At 37.6% G+C, this 21,291-nt stretch overlaps 1 long non-coding RNA gene across 1 annotated transcript in view; it reads left to right on the top strand.

Annotated features, from left to right (window-relative positions):
* Positions 1 to 14,986, top strand: part of LOC148956513 (uncharacterized) — a 45,048-nt gene extending 30,062 nt beyond the window's left edge. Inside the window, exon 3 of the long non-coding RNA XR_016142351.1 lies at positions 14,850 to 14,986. This is a non-coding gene — a long non-coding RNA (uncharacterized LOC148956513). The remainder of the gene's footprint in view (positions 1 to 14,849) is intronic.
* The last annotated feature ends 6,305 nt before the right edge of the window (positions 14,987 to 21,291 follow it).

Here is a 21,291-nt window from a genome sequence, read left to right as displayed (position 1 = left end):
AATTAATCCAACCACTTGGATGAGCTAGTCCCAGAGCACCAGGGGGCCCATCTTTCAGCATCCGTTGTTAGAAATTAACCCTTGGAAAGACAAAAACCGGAGGTACGTGGTTACCTGTTGCACTAACAAAACAGACCATCGTTACATTTTGACCACGTTCTGCTGATATCGTCTGGGCTACTTGCTTCTGGTGCTCTCCCTGTGATTTAGATTTAGATCTGGTGCTCTCCCTGTGACTAGAGCTTGTGTAGCCCCTAGGGCTTGAGACACTGCTGCTGCGGAAGTCCCTACTTGGTCTTCTAATTGTGTTTCAACTATAGTGTTTGATAAGCTCTTTGAACGTTTAACATAATCTGTAATGTAGATTTCTTAACGCCAAACTCTTCGGCAGCTTTTCGGATTGAAACATTGTCGAGGATAACTGCTGCTGTAGCCCTTTTCATATCCACCACATTTGGTGGTGGATGGTCGCGCTTCCTTTGAAAATTTCTTGGCATCTGAAATGATAATAGGTTACTTGTCTGTGTTTTAATAGCGGTAAGTATTGAGCAGTCCCAGTTTCTGACCTAAGAATAAAGTAAACATAGCATTCGATGTCTTATTTATGCTTTTTCCGAATATGATAATCGCTTTTGTCACAAATTCAATTTTAGTCAAACAGTTCGTGGTAACGAACTGTAAGTAAGGAGCGACCCGGCTCAATGGTAACCGAAACTCTAGAAAACGGGATTTTGCTACCAATAGATATATCAAAAGAATCAGATTTCAATTTTGATTTCAAATATATAACTTTCATCAAGTTTAGTGCTACTCATGAAAAGTTACCCGCCTGAGAAAATTTGGCTGATTTTCAAAAAAAGGGGGAAAGACCCCCTAAATGTTATATAAAATTAATGAAAATCACACCATCATATTCCGCGTATCAGAAAACCCTACTGTAAAGGTTTCAAGCTCTTATCTACAAAAATGTGGAATTTTGCATTTTTTGCCAGAAGAAAGATCACGGATGCGTGTTTATTTGTTTGTTTATTTGTTTGTTGTTTTTTTTTTTTTTTCCCATGGGTTTTATTATAGACCCATTTGTAATAGAAAATCGTTGGAGGGCTCATTTGAAACGAAAATAAAATTTCAAGTTCACATTTTTATTTAACAAAAAAAATTGAGGGCAACAAGGCCCCCTCCCACGCTTATTTTTTTCCCAAAGTCACTCGATCAAAATTTTGAGATAGCCATTTTGTTCGGCATGGTCGAAAATATGATAAATATGTCTTTTAGGATGACTTAATCCCCCGAAGTTCCCAGAGGGAGGGCTAAAAGTTATGAACTTTACCCAATGTTAACATATAGTATTGGTTATTGGGCAGTATACAGAAGTTTTCAGGAGGTTTTTTTTCTGGTAAAGGGAGGGAAGGGAGGGTCGGGGGGTATGTTGGAGGATCTGTCTAGGAAGGAAGTTTTAATGGGGGTAGGGAAATTGCCATGAAGGGGGCGACGGACTTGTCAGTATTCTTTAATTTTTAATGGGACGTATACAACAATATTCAGGACGGATTAAATATGGAGGGGGGGGGGCTAGAGGAGGGGATTACTCTGGATAATATTTCCGTGGAGGATGTTTCTTTGGGGTAAGGGACATTTCTATGAAGGGGGCGCCGGATTTCCAAGCATTATTTACGAAACATTCAGAAATTAAATAAAAAAAAACAAATTTTTTCAACTGAAATGTAAGAAGGAATATTAGAACTTAAAACGAACAGAAATTATAACGTATATGAGGGGGTTCTCCCCCAAGTCAATACCTCGCTCTTTACGCTACAGTTTTTTTTCAGTGCTTTCAAAAGAGCTATCTATTCTAATTAAACGGTCTTTGTGATTCAGGGGTTTGTGAATTAAAATTTGTTTTAACTTTTAACGTAAAGAGCGTGGTATTAAATAAGGGGAGAACCCCCTCATATAAGTAATAACATATACGTAATACAAAAAAACAATAAAAAAACAAGCGATACGGCTCAATAGTAATCGAAAATTTTAAAAACAAAATTTTGATGTCAATAAATGTATCAAAAGAATGTGTTTATAATGCTGATCCTAAATATATAAATTTAATTAAGTTTAGTATTACTCATCAAAGGCTACGAGCCTGAGAAAATTTAATCGATTTTTTAAAGAGGGGGAAACATCCCCTACAAGTGAAAGAATTTTAATGAAAATCACACCGTCAGATTCAGCGTATCAGAAAACAATATTACATAGGTTTCAAGCTCATATCTGCAAAAATCTGCAACTTTGTATTTTTTGCCAGAAGAAAAATATACGAATATAGAAGTTAGAAGTTACGAATATAGAAGTTAGTTACGTAAGTTAATTTGTAAAGACATCCATTTAGCAAAAGAAAAGTAAAATTTTTATGCAAATAAAAGCTGCATTAACTAAAAAACGATCAGAAATTAAATTTAAAAAAAACAAGTTTTTTAAACTGAAAGGAAGGAGCGACATTAAAACTTAAAACGACCAGAAATTATTCCGTATATGAAAGGGGCTGTCCCCTCCTCAACGCCTCGCTCTTTACGCTAAAGTTTGACTCTGTCTCACAACTTTATTTTTTAAAATAATAACAAACTTTAGCGTAAAGAGCGAGGCGTTGAGGAGGGGACAGCCCCTTTCATATACGGAATAATTTCTGTTCGTTTTAAGTTTTAATGTCGCTCCTTACTTTCAGTTTAAAAAACTTGTTTTTTTTATTTAATCCCATTAAGGACCCACAAAGATGATACTTTTTGCTCGTGTTAAGACCGGTTTACCCGCAAATTGATTTGACGCTGACGAAATCAAGAATCAATAAACGCACGGGAAATGAATAATATGGGCTATATATTTGAGTAAGGTTAGAAAGGTTAGGTCATATTGAAAATGGAATTGTGACAAAAGCGAGCGTTATATTTGGAAAGAGCATAATAAAGGCTTCGAGTGATATGTTCACTTTATTCACAGGTCAGAAATGTGGATTGCTCCATATTTACCTCAACAGCAAAGCCATTGCTATATATCGTTGCGCTAAACACAAATGCGATATATCGGATGCTATAAATGGCCTTTGTATTTCCCTTTGGGCTTGTCTCTCCCCCCTTGGGTTAATTTGACATGAGTGGATTGTTTCGGACACTTTCAGAAAGTCGTCCGAACCAACCCGACTATGGCGTCCGAATCAACCCCACAGACCGTTTCTAAAAAATGGCTTCTAAAAAAAAAATAGTTAAGGTGAGTCCAATTTGTGGCTAGATTTAGCTAGTGACATGATAACGCTAAGTTCCTGCGAACACTCAAATATGTACTCACGTAAATAGCACAGCTACAACGCCTGGCGTATATTAGTGGAAATAAAAATAATACCTTAAAAATTGGTTCAAAGGGAATATCTTTGAAACGCGTGTTCGGGAACCTTTTAAAGTTTTGCTGAAAGTCGGCCACTCGTCAATACTTGATCTTGATTTTTGGCAAAATTTTTCGGGCGAAACTGGATTTTATTATAGCAGTGTCTGAACCAACCCGTGTCCGAAACAACCCTGACCTCCCCTATATATAGTTTGGGTAATATATTTTCATATTAGGGGTGTGGGGGTTAAATATAACGGTGGTACATGCAAAATGTAACCTAACTTAACCAAAATAACAACTCTATATATTAAATATTTAATTAAAACAAAACTACAACGTAGTTTTGGTAAATTTTTCGTTATTCATATTATTGACTTACAAATAAAGTAAACATACCACTCGATGCCTTTTTCAGGGCTGCCACCGAGGTCACTATTTCCCTAAAAGTCACTATTTTTGAAAACGTCCCTAAAAAGTCACTATTTTTTTGAAAAGTTCCTAAAAGTCACTTTTTTGAAGAGGAACCTTGAAAAGCACATCAGGCCTATGAGCTGCGTTCCCCTCATAATGCGCAGTGGTTGGCCATGTGCGAGATTATTTTGTTTTATTCTATGGCGCTTGGACTTTTTTTTCATTCCCTTTTCAAATAATGCTTGGACGTGCGAAAACCTGTAATAAAATGGTTTTGTCAGATACACATCTGACACACATGTAGACACATCTACACATATGTAGTGTAACAAAAACATGATTTGTGTTTCACCTGATCATTTCACAGTTGCAACCATACTATTCCTTGTCTTAAGAATGTCCAGGACACAGTTTTGGCTGTTTCAATGGCATGCTAACGAAGGCCATGGTAATATCCACTTTGTAGCACCGTCAGATATTAATGTTTTTTTTCGCAGATTTTGATGTTATTTAGTGTTGAAGGTTCTGGCAATGGGGAAGTGTAAGTTCAACTCCACTTGGTTAAAAAAAAGGTCGACGACTCGGGACGATGCAAGGGTGACTGGTGCGCATCCACAAAGAGTGATGAAGAGGTTTTTTGTAAAGTTTGTTGCAAAACATTAAGTTGTGTTAAAGGGTGGCAAGCGATACTACAACATTCCCAAGGAGCAAAGCACGTAGAAAATGTAAGAGCTTCTCTGAATCCCTTGCAGCTAATTCTTCAGCCAAGATCTGCTGCCTGTGAACATTCTACTCTTGCTTCCGGAAAGGATCACCAAGTTGAACTGCAAATGATCGCAAAGAGAGATGCGTCGCTAAAGGCAGTACTGATTTGGGCTCTAAAGAATATGGTATCAGATATGTCAGCAGCTTCGTGCGATGGTCTCAGTTATGCTTTTAGAGCAATGTTTGGAGGTCCTGCTGCTAAAAACTTCAATCTTGGGCGAACCAAGCTCGGTTATATAATAACAGATGCATTGTATCCCTATTTTAGAAAAAGGCTACTTGAAGACATTGGCTCTTCCTTTTTCACATTTCTATATGATGAAACGACAGACGCCGAAGGTGTGAAAGAACTGAACGTCATGATACGATATTGGTCTGAGTTGGCAGAAAAAAGTTTCCTGCTGTCATATGGAGAATTTCTCTGTTGGAAGAGCCACAGCAGAAGATCTGCTAGCACATTTGCAACATTCCTTGGCTAATGCTGATTTACCTTCTGCTAATCTTCTGATGTTGGGAAGCGACGGTCCAAATGTCCACAAGAAAGTGTGGCGACTTTTTAATGAAGAGGTTAAGTTGCGACGTAGTAACAGAGGCCTCATTGATGTAGGCACCTGTAATATTCATATGATTCGTAATGTTTTTTTGAAAGGCTTAAAAGTTCACGGACAGGCTGTTTCTGACCATGTAATTCGTGTGTACTACTTTTTTCACGGGTGGCCCCTACTTGCAGAGGAATACACGAAGATACAATGTTCCCTTGGGCTTCTGGTTCATCGTTTTGTGAAACATGTTACCTACCGGTGGCTTACTCTTGGAGAAGCAGCGAGGGGGCTCCTCGAGTATTGGGATGGACTTACTGAGTTCTTTTTTAAGTACATTCCGTCAAAACAGAAACAGCTAATGAAGTCCTGTGGATATACTGAAATCGTTTCGTTGCTAAAATCACCTGCAACGAAAGCTCTGGTTTTGTTCGTCGTCTCACTGGCTGACCTGTTTGCTGGCTTCACTAGAATGCTCCATCGGGAGAATCCTCTGGTCCATGTTGTATATGGAGAAATGAGCAGGCTTCTGCTTATCCTGCTGAGTAGGTGCTTGAAACCTGATGTTCTGGCAGATATTCACAGGAGACGGAGCGTCGTGGTCGCAGATTTAGACATGTTTGATAACTTTCTATCCTTAGAAAACGTAGAGTGTGGTCAAGGAGTTGAAGAATGCCTTGCAAATCTTTCAGAGTTAGAACGTGCTCAGTATCGTACCAAGCTCAAAGAAGCTTACGTTTCTGCGTCCAAACATATTTTGCAAAAGATGCCTCCACCTGGATCTGTCTTGAAATATAATCGTTGCCTTCGCAGTGAAAGTCGTAAGCTTCCCAGAAGTTCCTCCGACTTGTTGAAGATCTGTCAAGTGATGCCTTTCACTGTAAACTGTGACAGAGTCAAAGATGAGTGGGCGCTACTACAGCTTGAGCCTGAGCCGACAATTGCTACACATAGTGTTGAAGAATTTTTTTACCTGAAAGACGGTCAAGGTAACCCGAAGTATCCCCAGATCTCTGGGGTAGTAAAAGCCAGTTTGTCCCTGTCCCATGACAAATGCCAATGTCGAGAGACCCTTCTCAAAGTCAGGTCGTATTTTAACTGAGGATAAAACGTGCATGGGTTTGAAGATGCTAAATGCAAGGCAAGTGATTTGTAATGGTTTGAAGAGATGAGGAAACCGACTTGAATGTTTGCCAATTACGCGAGAGATGCTTGATCTTTGCCGGGCTTCAAGTCAGATTTACAAAGCCCATTTTGAAAATGAGCGTAGGAAAAAAGATGACATGGAAGCGCGTCGAAAGGAGAAACAAGAGATACTTGCCAAGCAGAAAGAAAACGAGCAGCTGATAGCAAGCGAAAAGAAGAAGATTGAAGCATTGGAAGAAAATCTCAAAGACATAAACTCACACTGAACAAAGAAAAGTTACTGATAAGCTAATCGAGAAAGCTAATTAAAAACTAAAGAAGGCGATAAAAGCGAAATACCTCATGGAAATTGGGATTGCCCAGGCAATGGTTGAAGCAACAACGAAAAGGCTAAGTGAAGAAAGAGAAACTGCCAAGAAAAACGAGTGCATACAGCAGAAAGTGTCGGAAAGGCAAGCAAGCTTGATTTCGTCGCTCCTCCCCAAGAAAAAGAAGTGATTTAAAGGCAGTGATTTTTTAAAGTCAGTACTGTGCAATATTCAGCTTTTGTTTTTGTGTTATCCTTGTATATGAATAAAGTTAATGTATCTGAGAATAAAAAAAAAGCTAATGATGATCATCTAGACCTAAATTCAGCGTCTAGTTTTCTGAAGCTAACTTGTAACGGTGCCAAAGCAGGCCATCTTGATCAGTCATTGTTATTTGTGGGTCCCTAAATATGGTCACTTTTTTTACTTTTGGTTACTATTTGGTCACTTTTTTTACTTCAAAAGTACCTAAAGTTACTATTTTTATGGTCAAGACTTGGTGGCAGCCCTGCATTTTTTATGCTCTTTCTAAATATAATAATCATTTTGTCGGAAATGAATTATACAACCCCCCCCCCCACCCCTATATATACCAATGCAGGGTATATATTTGCACATTAGGGGGTGGGGGGAAAGTTTAAACTTACCTCTCATTTATATCAGAACTAAAATTCACCCCCACGCCCTAATATGCAAATATATACCCTGAATTGGTATATATAATGTTGGGTGTAAAATGTATTTCTAACAAAAATTATTATTATATCTCCGAGTACAGACTGGTTATTGTCTGATCTTGCAGATCCAAATTCTTGGTGTTTTCTGACTAATGGACAAGAACCTCGTTTGGTCCTAGATGGTTGCCAAACAAGAACAATCTTTGGCTATCCTTCAACCGCAACATGTGTCCTAGCCCTCACGTACTTTCTATCATTATAGCCCTAGAAAGTGGGATTGAACCAAATTTTGTATAGCTCTAGAACAGCCCTACAACTTTTAACTTTATATTAAATTAGCTCCATTAAAAGCTTCAAGAATATTTCTAGCTATTAATTAAAGAAAACTCTATTAAAGAAACTATTAATTAAAGAAAAGTAAAGGCCATTTTAAACTTAAGCTCAGCAGATACAAATACCTGTTAAAATTCAAACTCAAAACGATCAGAAATTACTGTTAAAGAATAAGTGAAACCCAAAACGAACCGTAATTGAATAAACAATCATAGCAAAAAACATACAACAAGTAATAATATAAATGAATAAATAGATCTTAAAGCGAGTAATGCTTAAATTGAATATGAAAATCAAGCTTAAAACGAAAAAAAAAATATTTTCCTATTCTAAGTATAAATGAAACTTAAAGCTGATGTTTGAACTATTTTTAACAAAATGGTCACCTCAAATTTTTATCGGATGGGGTTTATCCATCCGATAAACCCAAAGGCATGGAGGGTGGGAGGAGCTAGTTGCCCTCCGATCTTTTTTCGCTCTGAGAAAATGAACTACAACTTTTAGTTTCCATTCAAATAAACCCTCTCTTAAGTTTATGCGAGCACCCCTTTCATAAGAACCATATATGCCCCCATGGTATAGCTTATAACCTTTGCCCTGAAGACTGTGGGGGGAGTGTCCTACTCAAACATATAATTTTCAGAACTTTCAGCTACGTTGAACAAAATGGCTATATCAAAATTTTGATTGGATGTGTTTGGGGAAATGATTGGGGTGGAAAGGGTATTAGTTTCCTTCCAATCACTTTCGACTATTAAAAAGGAACTATCCATTTACATTTCCAATCGAATGAGCCCTTTCTGAAATTTCTACGATAACGCTTTGTATAAAAACCTTATATGCCCCCAGGGCATAATTTACAACCCTTGCCCTGGAAGCTATGGGGGGCGGTGTTATCCTCAAAGACCTAATTTCCTGAATTTTCAACTACATTGAACAAAATGGCTATCTCAAAATTTTGATTGGATATGTTTGGGGAAAATGTGGGCGTGAGAGGGGAGTTAGTTGCCCTCCAATCATTTTCGACTATTAAAAAGGTTACTGGCCCTTTGAATTTCCTATTGAATGAGTCCGTTTTGAAGTTTCTACGACAAAGCTTTCTATAAAATTTATGTGCCTCCAGGGCATAACTTACAACCCTGGCTGTGGGGGAGTGTCCCTCTCAGAAACATAATGTCCATCTTGAAATCAACTACGCTGAACAAAATGGCTATCTCAAAATTTTGATTAGATGTGTTTGGGGAACTGGTGGGCGTGGATGGGATGTTAGTTGCCTTCCAATGACTTTTGACCCTTAAAAAGAGCGCTAGAACTATCGATTTCCAATTGAATGAGCTCGCTTTGAAGTTTCTACGACGACTCCTTCCATATGAAGTGCCTCTGGGAAAAAAATAATAACACTATTAATAATAAAACATTGGAGCCGTATGGCCTTTACCATAGGCAACGCTATAGTGTTGCCTCTGATATATAGGATATCGCACTACATGCCCATTAGCTGGAACCCACGCAAGAAGTGAAGTTTAGTTAATGCTAATACAATAAAACAAAATTGGATGAAAATATAATAGTTTAGAAACAAATTTTGGCCATATATTTGCATATTAGGGGGGGAGGTAAAGCATAGTATATATTAAATATACAACCTAACCTAGGTACCTTTTTTTTCCCTAGGCCCCAAAAACAAAAGTTTAAATATTGTAAACGCAGTGACAAACCTCGGTCTGCAATCCAATTCTCTTTTGTAAGAAACCCGTTTGACTAGTTTCTTAAGCTCTCTTCCCTATATAATATATCGCGTGGATTCCAGCTAATTGACAAGTATTGACATTGCTTATATACCCTTTCGAAAACCAGCGTGAATTTCACTCCTTTGACGACCAGATGCGATGGCAGTAATGAATACCGTCTTACGAGTAAGATCTTTCATATCAATATTCCACAAGTCAAGAAATCGTGAAGTTCTAAAATACCTTAGAACGAGGCCAAGATCCCAGGCAGGAATATCATGTTGTGTCCGCGGTGACTCGTGCCGAAAATTCTGTATCATTTTCGTCAAACAAGTATCTTTGCTGATATCTGTTCCTGTAGCTAGAGCTAGCGTTTCGCGTATTGCTGCTTTATAACCTTCTATCGTTGATGGTGCGAGGTTTCGACCCGTCTTTAGATATATCATGAATTCTGCAACTGCCTGAGTACTGGTTTCGAGAGGATTAATCTTCCTTTCACTACACCAACCCACGAACACTTGCCATTTTCCATTGTACAATTCAATGGTGACAGGGGCATCTGTGCCGATCGCAAGAGAATCTGGAACTGGTGAGAAATATACGTCGATCTTCCGGTTCAATCGAGTCGCGAATAGATCGACTTCTGGCAATCCGTACTCTTTTGAATGGGCTCTGAAGACACTCTCGTTGAGACTCCATTCCCTGGGCAGACCTTTTCCTTCTCGTGACAGTATGTCGGCTACTAGATTGAGTGACCCGGCGATATGTCTTGCCCTCAAATGAACGTTCAGGGCCATCGTAATCTCGAACAGCTTTATGGATTCCTCCTCTAGGGAGAAAGAACGGGTTCTGCCCTCTTTGTTTATGTAATTGACTACAGTCGAGTTGTCCGTCGCTACCATGACTACCTCGTTTCTTAGCTCCTCCGCAAAGGCTTTGCTTGTATTGGCTACGGCTCTCGTCTCGAGGCAATTTATATGAAGAGATTTCTCTTCTGGAGACCATGTCCCCAAAGTGTCTTGATGTGGGTCCTCTAGATAGCCACCCCGCCCTTAGGTTGAACTGTCGGTAAATATTGTTTTGGAAACAATAGGGGGCTTTAGAGGAAGGCCTTGACTCAGCCAATCTTTTTTCAGCCACGGTGAAAATGCCTCTTTCATCTCTGTCGTAATTAGGATGTTTAAACCTATGTTGTTCCAAGACCTGTCTCACGATCTGAGCATTATAACTGACATTTCCTTAGATTTAGTCTGTTGAAAGGAATTGCTCTTGAGCCCGCATTGATGAGTCCAATCAGCTTCATCAGTTGTCTTATTGAGGTATGCGATTTTTCCAGAGCTGCCTTGATTGCATGTATCAAGTTCTAAATGTTTTCCGAGGTTAGGTACACCCTCTTTACCTCCAGGTCTACCAGAAACCCGAAAAATATGATCCGTCACATAGGGTGCAATTCTGATTTCTCGCTCAGCATGAACCCAAGTCTGTGCAGGAGAATCATCTGATTTCTCGCTCAGCATGAACCCAAGTCTGTGCTGCAGAATCATAATGGTCTTTACATTGTTCTGTACTAATGACTTTTGGTAATTGTGCAGAATCTATTTGTTCATATAAGCATGCAATTGGATGGTTTGAATATGGCCATAGCTCACGATGGCACTTTGAACTGATAGATTTTGTTTTTGAAAGTGAACCCTAACCTCTTTCTCTGAGTTAGGTCTTTAAAGTGGGCGGAAAACATGAAATACTTTCCAGAGATAATAATTTCGGTTTATCCCTAATCTCCTGAGACAAGTCAGAAATTGAGCTCGAGACAGTATCTCTTCTCATAAACATCAATTTTAAGTATGCTCTAGAAAGAATATTTGAAAGATGCTGCTGACATCTATTATAAGAATCCAAGAACTTTATCAGTTTTTGGGATAGTGTCAGGAGAGACGTTCTCTGCCTTTAACATCTTTATGACAGTACCTAACGTGAGATCACTGTATGATAGCATGCTCACAGTCACTCGTGTGGAAGAATCTAAGGCCAAGAATGACTTTCTGTCAACTGATATGAGCTTTATGTCCTTTACTTATGCAGTTGATGGTAACAAAATGAACTTTGGGTTTATGTGTGGTGCCTGTTAAGCTTAAAATGCTCATGATATTTGTAAGCTCTCGCTCGGTCCGGGATGCCGAAAGGGTCAAAGATAGTATTACGTTTTGAAACGATATTTTCTTCAATATTGTAAGTATATACTGTTATCCAGTTGGCTTAGCATATTTGTAATTAGACGCTGGAAGTAAATTCAACTCTAATCACCAGAAAAACTTACCCCGTGCCAGAACAGACCTATAGGCCAGCGCTGTAGTCGTTACAATACTATGCAGTGACGGTACGTACGTCCAAGGTGTCGTGACCTTATATAATGGCGGTCTATATTCCCAAAGCATTATGACCTTATGTAATTAGGGTCTGTACTCCCAAGGCGTTATGACCTTATGTAATGGTGGCCTGTACACCCAATGTGTTATTACCTTATGTAATGCTGGTCTGTACGCCCAAGGCGTTATGACCTTATTTAATGACGGTCTGTACACCCAAGGTGATTTGACCTCATGCAATGACGGCATGTACACCCAAGGTGTTGTGACCTTATGTAATGACGGTTTGTACACCCAAGGTGTTATGAACTTATGTAATGGTAGCCTGTACACCCAATGGTGTTATAACCTTATGTAATTCGGGTCTGTACGCCCAAGGCGTTATGACCTTATGTAATGACGCCCTGCATACTGTAGGCGTTATGATATCATGTAATGGGTATTATACCATACCATAAATATTGGGTTTACCACACCCAAATGATTAAAATACAAATAATTACAAATAAGATACAAAAATTCACTTCTGTAATGTTTTGTTCCATGATTTTTGCGTACCACCAGGGTTGCCAGCTGCCAATATCTAAAAAGGGGTAAAAACTAAGGAAAAAATGGGAAATCTTACTCAAAGAGTGCAAGTCCGAAACAAAGAATTGCGCGCGCCTGTGAAGCCAAATGTGTCTCTTGACATTTGTAAGCTTTTTGCTCGGCCCGGTATGTCGAGAGGATCAAAGACAGTACCACGTTCTGAGAATGACTTATTCTTTGTTGTTGACTGCAGTTCTTCTGAGCGCTGCTTGATGAAGTTTTTCAGCATTGGGGAGAAAGCTAACGTGATAAGCTGTTTTCTATTGAATGGCTCAATCGCCAAAACCACCTCTACCGCCGAGCGAGGCTGTTGGACGGTGATGGTAGGCCTGGGGCAAATGGTGTCACCCAGTACTTCGTATACAAGGTCCAGTGACTCTGCCAAACAGATCTTGTCGTCTGTTCTGGGATCGGTGTCTACCATCGACTGCTCGTCATCAAAATGCAAAGAATCATTGTCCTCATTCTCAGAATTGCCATTACCTGTATCTTCTCGGTCTCTCGAGGCCATTGTTGAGGGGCCCTCACCCCTGTTAGTGTTGGAGGTGTGGTCACGCTCGGAAAAGGATCTTCTATCATTTTGTAAACAAACAATCTGTGACTTCATATTTTTCATTTCATCCTGTAGTGATTATTTAAACAATTACGACATTATAAATCAAGTTTTACCTAACATAGGGATACCATAAAGATCTTATAGTAGAGGCTCCACTGTGCCGGGTAAAGAAAGTAAAGCCTCAAAACCCGTTAAGGCAGGTGGTATTCTTCTGATGAGCCCTAATGAAAGGTTACTGCTATGGAAATATGTCGCTAGATTTAAGATGCTTTTGCTTGTACATTTACAACGACTTACATTTCTTGATGACGACCTTGCATGGATTTGGACATTTCTATTTGGTTGATGGTTCGGTTATCCTCTTTGGTCCTAGGTAGTTGGATAGATGAGTAAGGTCAAAACCTCGTTCAAGTGCACATTTATCTCAATTGCTGGATTAGGACGACAGTCTTTTTCTTCTTCTTCTCTCTCTCTCTCATTTTTTTTCTTGCCAAGTAACCTCTAAAACATTATATAATTTTATCCAACTATAAAATCTTTATAATTAGATGCTGGGACTAATCTGAAATGCAATCTCCAGACCAACTTATCCCTTGCCAGAAGCCCTATACGCCGTAGGCGTTATAACCTTGTGTAATGGCGGTCTGTAGTCCCTAGGGGATATGAAATTCTGTAATAATGGGATAAACGCCCTAGGTGTTGTGACTTTATGTAATGACGGTCTGTATACCCTAGGGGTTTAGACATTCTCCAATGACAGGATAAACACCATAGGCGTTATGACTTTATGTACTATCGGTCTGTACGCCCTAGGCGTTATGACCTTATGTAACGACGACCGATACACCCTAGGCGTTGTGACATTCTGTATTGACGGTTTATATGGCCAAGCCGCTATGATCTCGTGTAACTTGTAAAGTATAAACTAATCAAAGGTATTATCCACACTAAAACATCGGATTTACCACAACTAAATCATTAAAATATAAATAATTATATGGGCTACTAAACACCAGGCTAATACGTGAACAAAACTATAAACTCATTTTCCTTTCTACTAAATAAAAATTTTGTATATGTTAAACCAAAGAAACTACCTTGGATAGTGTCTTATCCGTTTAACCCCGTGTACCACAAAACAGAAACTGATCTAAATTCGGCCATGTGAGAAGAATTGGATCGTTGCGAAAAAGTTTTTCGGAGGATTTGTGGCGTCTTAACCCCGTTCTTTGTATTGCAAAACCGGGGAAGCTTTTGTTTATAGATGTACCAACGTATGAAGTAATGGCGACGCCAAACAAAGCTTTTTCATGAATACTTTTGACAGGCGTTTATATCTTGAATTTAAGAAACAAACAATTTCAACAAGGTTGAACATGTAAAAATTCTAACTTGTGTTTTACCCAATGATATTGCCTAATATTTTCAGAGAACTGAAAATCTGAGTTCAGTGGTTCAGTTACACGAGGGTTCAGTTGTACAGTTGTTCCCTTTGCACAATTTTTCAGTTACACAGAGGTTCAGTTGACCGGGGGTCCAGTTACATGGGGGTTTAGTTACATCGGGGCTCAGTTAAATGGGGTTGAGTTGAACGGGGGTTTAGTTATACGAGTTTTTAGTTAAATGAGGATCAGTTGCCCGGTGGTTCAGTTACATGAGGGTTCGGTTCCACAGGGGTTCGGTTATAGGGGCGTTCAGTTGCACTGTAGTTCAGTTACACGGTAGTTCAATTACACGGTGGTTCAGTTACACGTACACCACTAAAAACGATAGGACCACTCCTAGGGGAAAGTCAATGTAATTTTTGCTCCTGAAAGATATATAAATGTGACGTCACTTGCATGATTTTCCCCTCAAAACTAAGACTCTAAACGAATTTTTCAAACTTATTATATATATAATTGATTTCAGTAGGCTATTTTTTCTAAAAGCAAGCATTCACTTAAAATGTTGAAATGACTTCTTTGTTTTTGAAGATTGAAACGCTTCAAGTGTTTAATCTTTTCGTTTTCGCTTGACTAGAATTATTTTGCCGTAATTTTTTTTTTTTTTCAGTGCAGCTCACGTCTGTCACATTTGTGGATGTGAATATCTTAGCAAGAAACTTTTTGAAATCCACATCAAGGATCATGATGACGAGCATTAGAACCAATCTCAGCTAAATTAGTGTAAGAATAAATTCTAAACTGCGATTAGTCTGTATTGATATTAGTTAGCATATGAAAATGAAAGAATTGGGTATTGCAGTACCGATTGCTGCATATTAGGTTGATATTGTATCTCCTTGCAATGTTAATTTAATCCGTCGCAATGTAATTCAGTTTGGAATTAACTAATTTCATTGTATTGATTTCAACTTACTAATTTAAGTTGCATTAATTAAGCAATTCTTATCAAACTCTTTGCAAAGTTTACGAGAATCCTCCCAATAATATTTAGTGCCTTTATCAATTTTTAAGAACAGAATTCAATAGCTTTGTTTGATGACATTGGGTCTAAAGGGTTTAAGCTTTTGTATTTTAGTAATTCAGTCTAAAAAAAACTATGTCAATATTCATAGTGAGGAAGATTAGTTTAAATTTCAGCGCAAAAATAGTCGGAAGCACTTCTAAAATTAAACCATTTAAAGTAAAATAGTCATGGAAAGCTGCAAAAGAATACGAAACATATATCTGGAAGAATATGCTTCTGTTTCAGGATATTACTTTTATTTGAATCTGTTGTCCTGTTTTTAAAAGTATTTATCGTAATAAAACCCTGATTTGTGTAAAACCAATGATAATTTCTGCAGTTAGCTGTCTCTAGAGTTTAGTACTCTGGCCACGATTGTTTTCTTTTTGCAATCTTGTTAGTTTCTCTTCCTTTTCATCTTTTTCATTTTTTTTTTTATTTTGCTATGGAAAAGCTTATATTTAACATACTTTTTTTTTAGTACGACACAAAACAATGAGAATTGTCCTTGGTTGTGGTTATATACATTAGTTTGTATTCATAAGGTATAACTTTGGAAATTAAACATGCTGAAATATGTATTGCAATAATGTGTTTCTTATATTTACACAAAGTAAAGTTTCTCGTGGGTTTCTTCGGGTCTATTTCAAATGTTTTCAAAAGCTTCTTGTCAAATTTGTCTTCTATCTCATAAAATCTAAGAACTTTGTGCTTAGCCTTTTCTTGGCCCTTATTTCATATTATTGAATTTATTTTAGAAGTCAATCCTAAAATTGAGGGTATTTCTACCCAAAACCCGGTAATACATCTTTCCTTTATATGGTCACACGTGAAAAACTTTGTATTTTCTGATTGTTTTTTAAATTAGATACACATAAAATTTGTGAGCATTTTCATGCATATGAATTTTAAGAAAAAAAATGCTTTCAGGGCTACAAAAACGTTCTAATAAGGTAATTGCAGAAGTTTAACCTAGATTTCGAAATTTAGATTTATTTTTCCTTAAAACTAGAGCTAACAATGGAAAATGATGATTTGAAAGTAGCAATAAAGAAACTTTGATTTTCTGTATATTATGTACTACTTCTATGCATATGTAAATAATTTTCATATACAATAACTAGATCCCGGCGCCGCGCCGATGAGGGAAAACCGGCGGCGGCGGGGCCAAAAACAGCGCGCCACGCCGCGCCGCCGGTAAGACATCGGCGGCGCGCCGCCGGTAATATGTCGGCGGCGTGCCGCCGGTAAGATGTCGGCGGCGCGCCACCTGTGCGATCAATGTTGACCACAAATATTAATGTTTTCATCAGTCTTTCTCAAATCACAGCTTAAATTTACAACACATTCGAGCCTATTCATGAGTTTAAAATTCCACAAGTCGCTGGCTGGAAACTGGTCTTCTTCGTTATTCATCAAGAGAAGTAGAAATCTGGTAGAAACGAAATGGCTGTGGCGTTTCAGAACCCTTGCATAATACAAGTAGTTGAAGTATCTATTAGCTATGCATTCTTAATATAAATAATTTTCAAAATTAGTAGTTTTTTTTCATCGAGCATTACTGCATATAAAACTTCAAATACCGCATCAGAAAATTCGTCAGTCATCTGGGTTAAAACTTTGAATATAACTTTGAACTTGGAAGCTTAAATTTTTCATAATGCCCTTTGCCTATATCTGTTTTGTCACCTTTAAAACAGTTGAAATGGGCGACTTTGATATTGATTGTTTGTTTGTTTTTTTTTTGCTCTTTTGGATTCCTAAGAAGCCTTTTTGTATTAAAAACTGGTTTTAAATAACAATTTAAAACAAAATGCATTTTAAAGTTTTTTGTGGCTTTTTTATAGAATATATGTCATGTAGGCTAAGGCTGAACTGCTGCTTTTTTATTGCTTTTGGCTGCTCTTTTGGGTATTATTCATTTTTTCTTTTGGGGATTCATTCCAAATTATAAACTGATAAATGCCTAATATCAGTCAAATTATAAACTGCGTCTAAAAGGAGTAAATTTATCAAATTGAAAAATACATGATGGACACTTCACATGAGAACACGTCAATTACAATGACACAAAAAACACTTAATAGTTTATTCGCTATGAAGAAAAATGAAGTGCTAGCTATTTTCTTAGGTAAAAAATGAAAAGCTCATCCGTTTCAAGTGTAATTAAATGAAATAATAAGCAGACTGAAGTAGCTCCAGGAAGATGTTGAAATTTTCATCCTAGTTAGTCACTTTTAATCCAAGCAAAATGTTAGGACACTTAGTATCAGTTATTGAGTTTAAGCTTTGATTTCCAAATGCTCACAAGAATTACCAAATTTAAGACAGTCGCAACAATAAGTCACCTGTGGTCAAAATACTCAAAGACTCCTCTTCGATCCCCACCCAGGCTCAAAGCTTCTGCTATGGTCATTTCCATGGAAATCTCCAAAGAGTTTCTTTTTAAAATAGCTTTCAAGCGTAGTTAGGGGTGTTTAGACTTTTTTGCTTTTCTTCAAAACTTTAAAAAAGTGTTATAATATTCCAAATGTTACATTTTTGCATATTTTGGTAATCATTTGTGGGGTGATCGAATTTTCTAAACCACCGTAGATAGGTAAGAACGTTGCAACATCTAGTACCCTGAGATCATAAGACTGTCAAAAACTCCTCCTTGAACCTCCCAAATTTAAAGCTTTTATTATGACCTGGCCTTTTAATGTAACTTGGGCACTGGACCAAGTGCGCCATTGTTACTCGAGCGCAACGTTAGGCGGGGATGTCGATATCGCTTTCGTCAAACCAATTCGTTTTAGTGCGAATCTGCCTGGTACTTATGAATGAATGTTTTCAAAGTAAACCTGTTTCATCAATCAGAAAAAAAAACGGGTTGTACGCATATGTCCCTTTCCCTTTGGACGATAAAACCATGCAAGTGCTGTATCAAGTATAACTCACGAAAATCTTGTTAATTTTGTCAACTTTTCACTTTTTTGGCATCCCTGCTTTCAATAAAAAAAAATCAAGGTACTATCACTTAAATATAATAACTCCTTATGCCCCCCCTTCTGGATACCATCTTGATAGGATACCGTCTCTGCTTTAAATAAAAAAATAATAATTAACTTATTGGCCCCCTTGCTTTAAAAAACATCGAGGTATTATCATTTAAATATGATAGCTCAATACCCCCCTCCCCCCTCTGGATACCACCTTGATAGGATGCCATCTCTTCTTTAAATTCAAAAAAATCAACTTTTTGGGATCCCTGCTTTCAATAAATAAAATTTCGAGCTATTATCATTTAAATGTAATACCTCCCTACCCCCCCCCCCGCTCTGGATACCACCTTGATAGGATACCGTCTTAGCTTTCATTAGAAAAATAATTTACTTAATTATTAACTAGGTCACTATATGGTTCAAACAAACACGCAAAATAACGTTGAACAGCTTAGTGTTCCTTGAAAAATAATTGAGAGTATGAGTAAAGGGGTACAAAGACAACAACAAAAATGTCGAAATTATTCAGATATACCTCAAATTATTGGAAAACTGAGTGATAGATTCGCCATGGCATTCTATAAGATCCAAAGAATCTCACACAGAGCACGCACAAAAACCAAATAAGGCCAGTAGCCTATGAGAAATCGCAAAATACCCAAGACAATGAAGTCCTAATGGGGGGCCCTGGGTCTATCAAAATACTTTAATGGTTTCCCAGGGAATTTGATATTATTTTCTTCTGTCTCCACTTTAAATGAAAAAAATTATTAGCTTTTTGCATCTCTGCTTTCAATAAAAAAAAATGAGGTATTATCATTTAAAAATGATAGCCCCCTATCCCCCCCCCCCTATAGGCAAAAATTTACAATTTATTTATATATCATATTTTTGGGGTAACTTCCGGTTCAATCTTTAATTCTCCAACCTTGTACATAGCTTAGTCTATAGCTAAACTTTGTCTCAATCGAAGGTTTTTTTTGGGGGGGGGGGGTAAAAATGTTCCAGAAAGAATATTGTGTTTTATATCAGGTGTTAAATAATTGAGTATTAAACATTAAGAAAATCTTATCTAAAAAAAACAGCAGAAAAAAAAAAAATCTGCAAACTTACAATTCAGCTGTAGAAACAATCTGTCGGCTGTCAATTTCAAAATCCAACAAAAGGCTGAAGCTGTATAGTAGTGAATGCGTTCTATAATTCTATTCAACTTGAAAATAAAATTCTTGACTACGAATGATGTAAGAAATAGCGATTGAGAAACTGCATTCGAAATGATTTAAACTCGTTACATAAAGACGATACTTTTTTTGTCAACATATGAAGAACTGTGTATATTGCAATATTTGCAATAGTATATTGCATCTATCTGGTTTTTATGCAAAGTAACAAGAGACAAAAATTAATGAACCAGAGAGCAGTTAAGAATTATGGTATGCAAAGTAATATTTGGCAGGGAAAGTTACTGGTGATAAATCGCTAGGGGTGGCACCATGATTGCTTGATTTTCGGGGATTCGGGGAACCAAATTTTTTTTCGGGGTGACGCATAGATTTTCGAGAAAATACCCGAGAACTCGGGGATAGTGCAAGCCCTGCTTGATTTCTAATCAGGAAAATCGAAATACTAAACCACACGAGAAGGAAAAGCTCTGACTTTGCGGTTGACGCAATAAAGAATTGCCGCAAAAATAATTTAAAGTTGACCGAACGCCGCCGCCTCTGCCGGTGGCGGCGTGCCTGCGGTGCGCCGGCGGCGTCACGACACTTCGGCGCCGTTCGACCGGGCCTCTCGTCGGCGGCGTTCGGTCGATCCGCCGATGCGGCGCCGGGGTCTAACAATAACCTTTTTGTTATATGTTATATCTGTACCTCCAAAGTGCGGAAAAATCGTCAAAAATTGGTTTGGACCATTTGGAAGTACTCTTTGGAATTGTTAATATAATTTTGAAAATATTTAGAGGGACATGGAGTCGATTTAGTAGGACATGTTTTCTGTTAGCATAAAATAGCTCGGAACAAAAGAGCTACTAAAATTTTCATCATCGCTCCAATCGTCCTTACTGTGGGTATTTTATTTTCTAAAGTGTCTGAGGGAATAGGCTCCTTGGAGGGTCCTTAAAGGGAATTTTCATATCTCCCCTTCCTGGGAGTATGACCATGAGTAATCTTTTCCTAAGACATTAGTTTAAGAGTTATTCCAGTCTCCTTGTCAATAAAATTACACGGCATTAGCTATAAATATGTTGACCTAACTCTTTTTTGGGGTAGGTGATCATTTTTATTAATTCAGCAAATTGGGAAACAATTCATAATACTTGAAGTAAAGCGCAAATAGAACCGTTTAAAAATGACGATTCTGTCTGTACAGTTGTGCTCCTTTATTTTGTATTTACATTTATGAACCGATGTTCCATGCTGTCGCATTATATATATATATATATATATATATATATATCTTGACAATTTTAAAACTCCGTTTTGAACATATCAGACTAATTTCAACCATAGAAAGGACCGTACAAACATATTTTGTTTAAGGAAGTTTTTTTTAAGAACAGGGTAAACCGTAATTCCTGGAAGAGTTGGTTATTAGCTCATCTGGTGAATGAGCTCAAAGAATAAGTACTATTAGAAATAGTGGATAAGGTATCACCACACCCACTGAAAATAAACTATAGATAAAGTTCTAAGGTTTTTTCTTTTGTAGACCTTTTTTAACAGGCCTTTGTTAAGTCTTTTATCCTGAAAGGTTTTTTTCTACAAAATGGACCTATTAAATTATTCCATTGCACTAGAAATGTAATTGCTGTATTTCAGTTGTTAAATTTGGCTATTTGTTTTAAATAATCTAGAATAAAGTTCATACCTTGTAGACACCAGCAAGAGGGGGGAGGGGGCTCTAAAATTACAATAAATTTACCTTGCCATCTGCACCTCAGTTCTAGTAAGACTCGCCTAGAATTCGAGATGTTTTGTATCGGATTTTATATAACTTTACCACTACTAGTATTCGTCAAATTGTATTTCATTAGATTATGCAACCATTGGAGTTTTGTCTAA

The sequence above is a fragment of the Artemia sp. Qi Xiang Cuo genome, chromosome 1 (genome assembly GCF_049724085.1).
Source record: "Artemia sp. Qi Xiang Cuo chromosome 1, ASM4972408v1, whole genome shotgun sequence".
In the NCBI taxonomy this organism is placed as follows: domain Eukaryota; kingdom Metazoa; phylum Arthropoda; class Branchiopoda; order Anostraca; family Artemiidae; genus Artemia; species Artemia sp. Qi Xiang Cuo.
The sequence above is the reverse complement of the archived record's forward strand: the minus strand, read 5'-3'. Positions and strand labels throughout refer to the sequence as shown.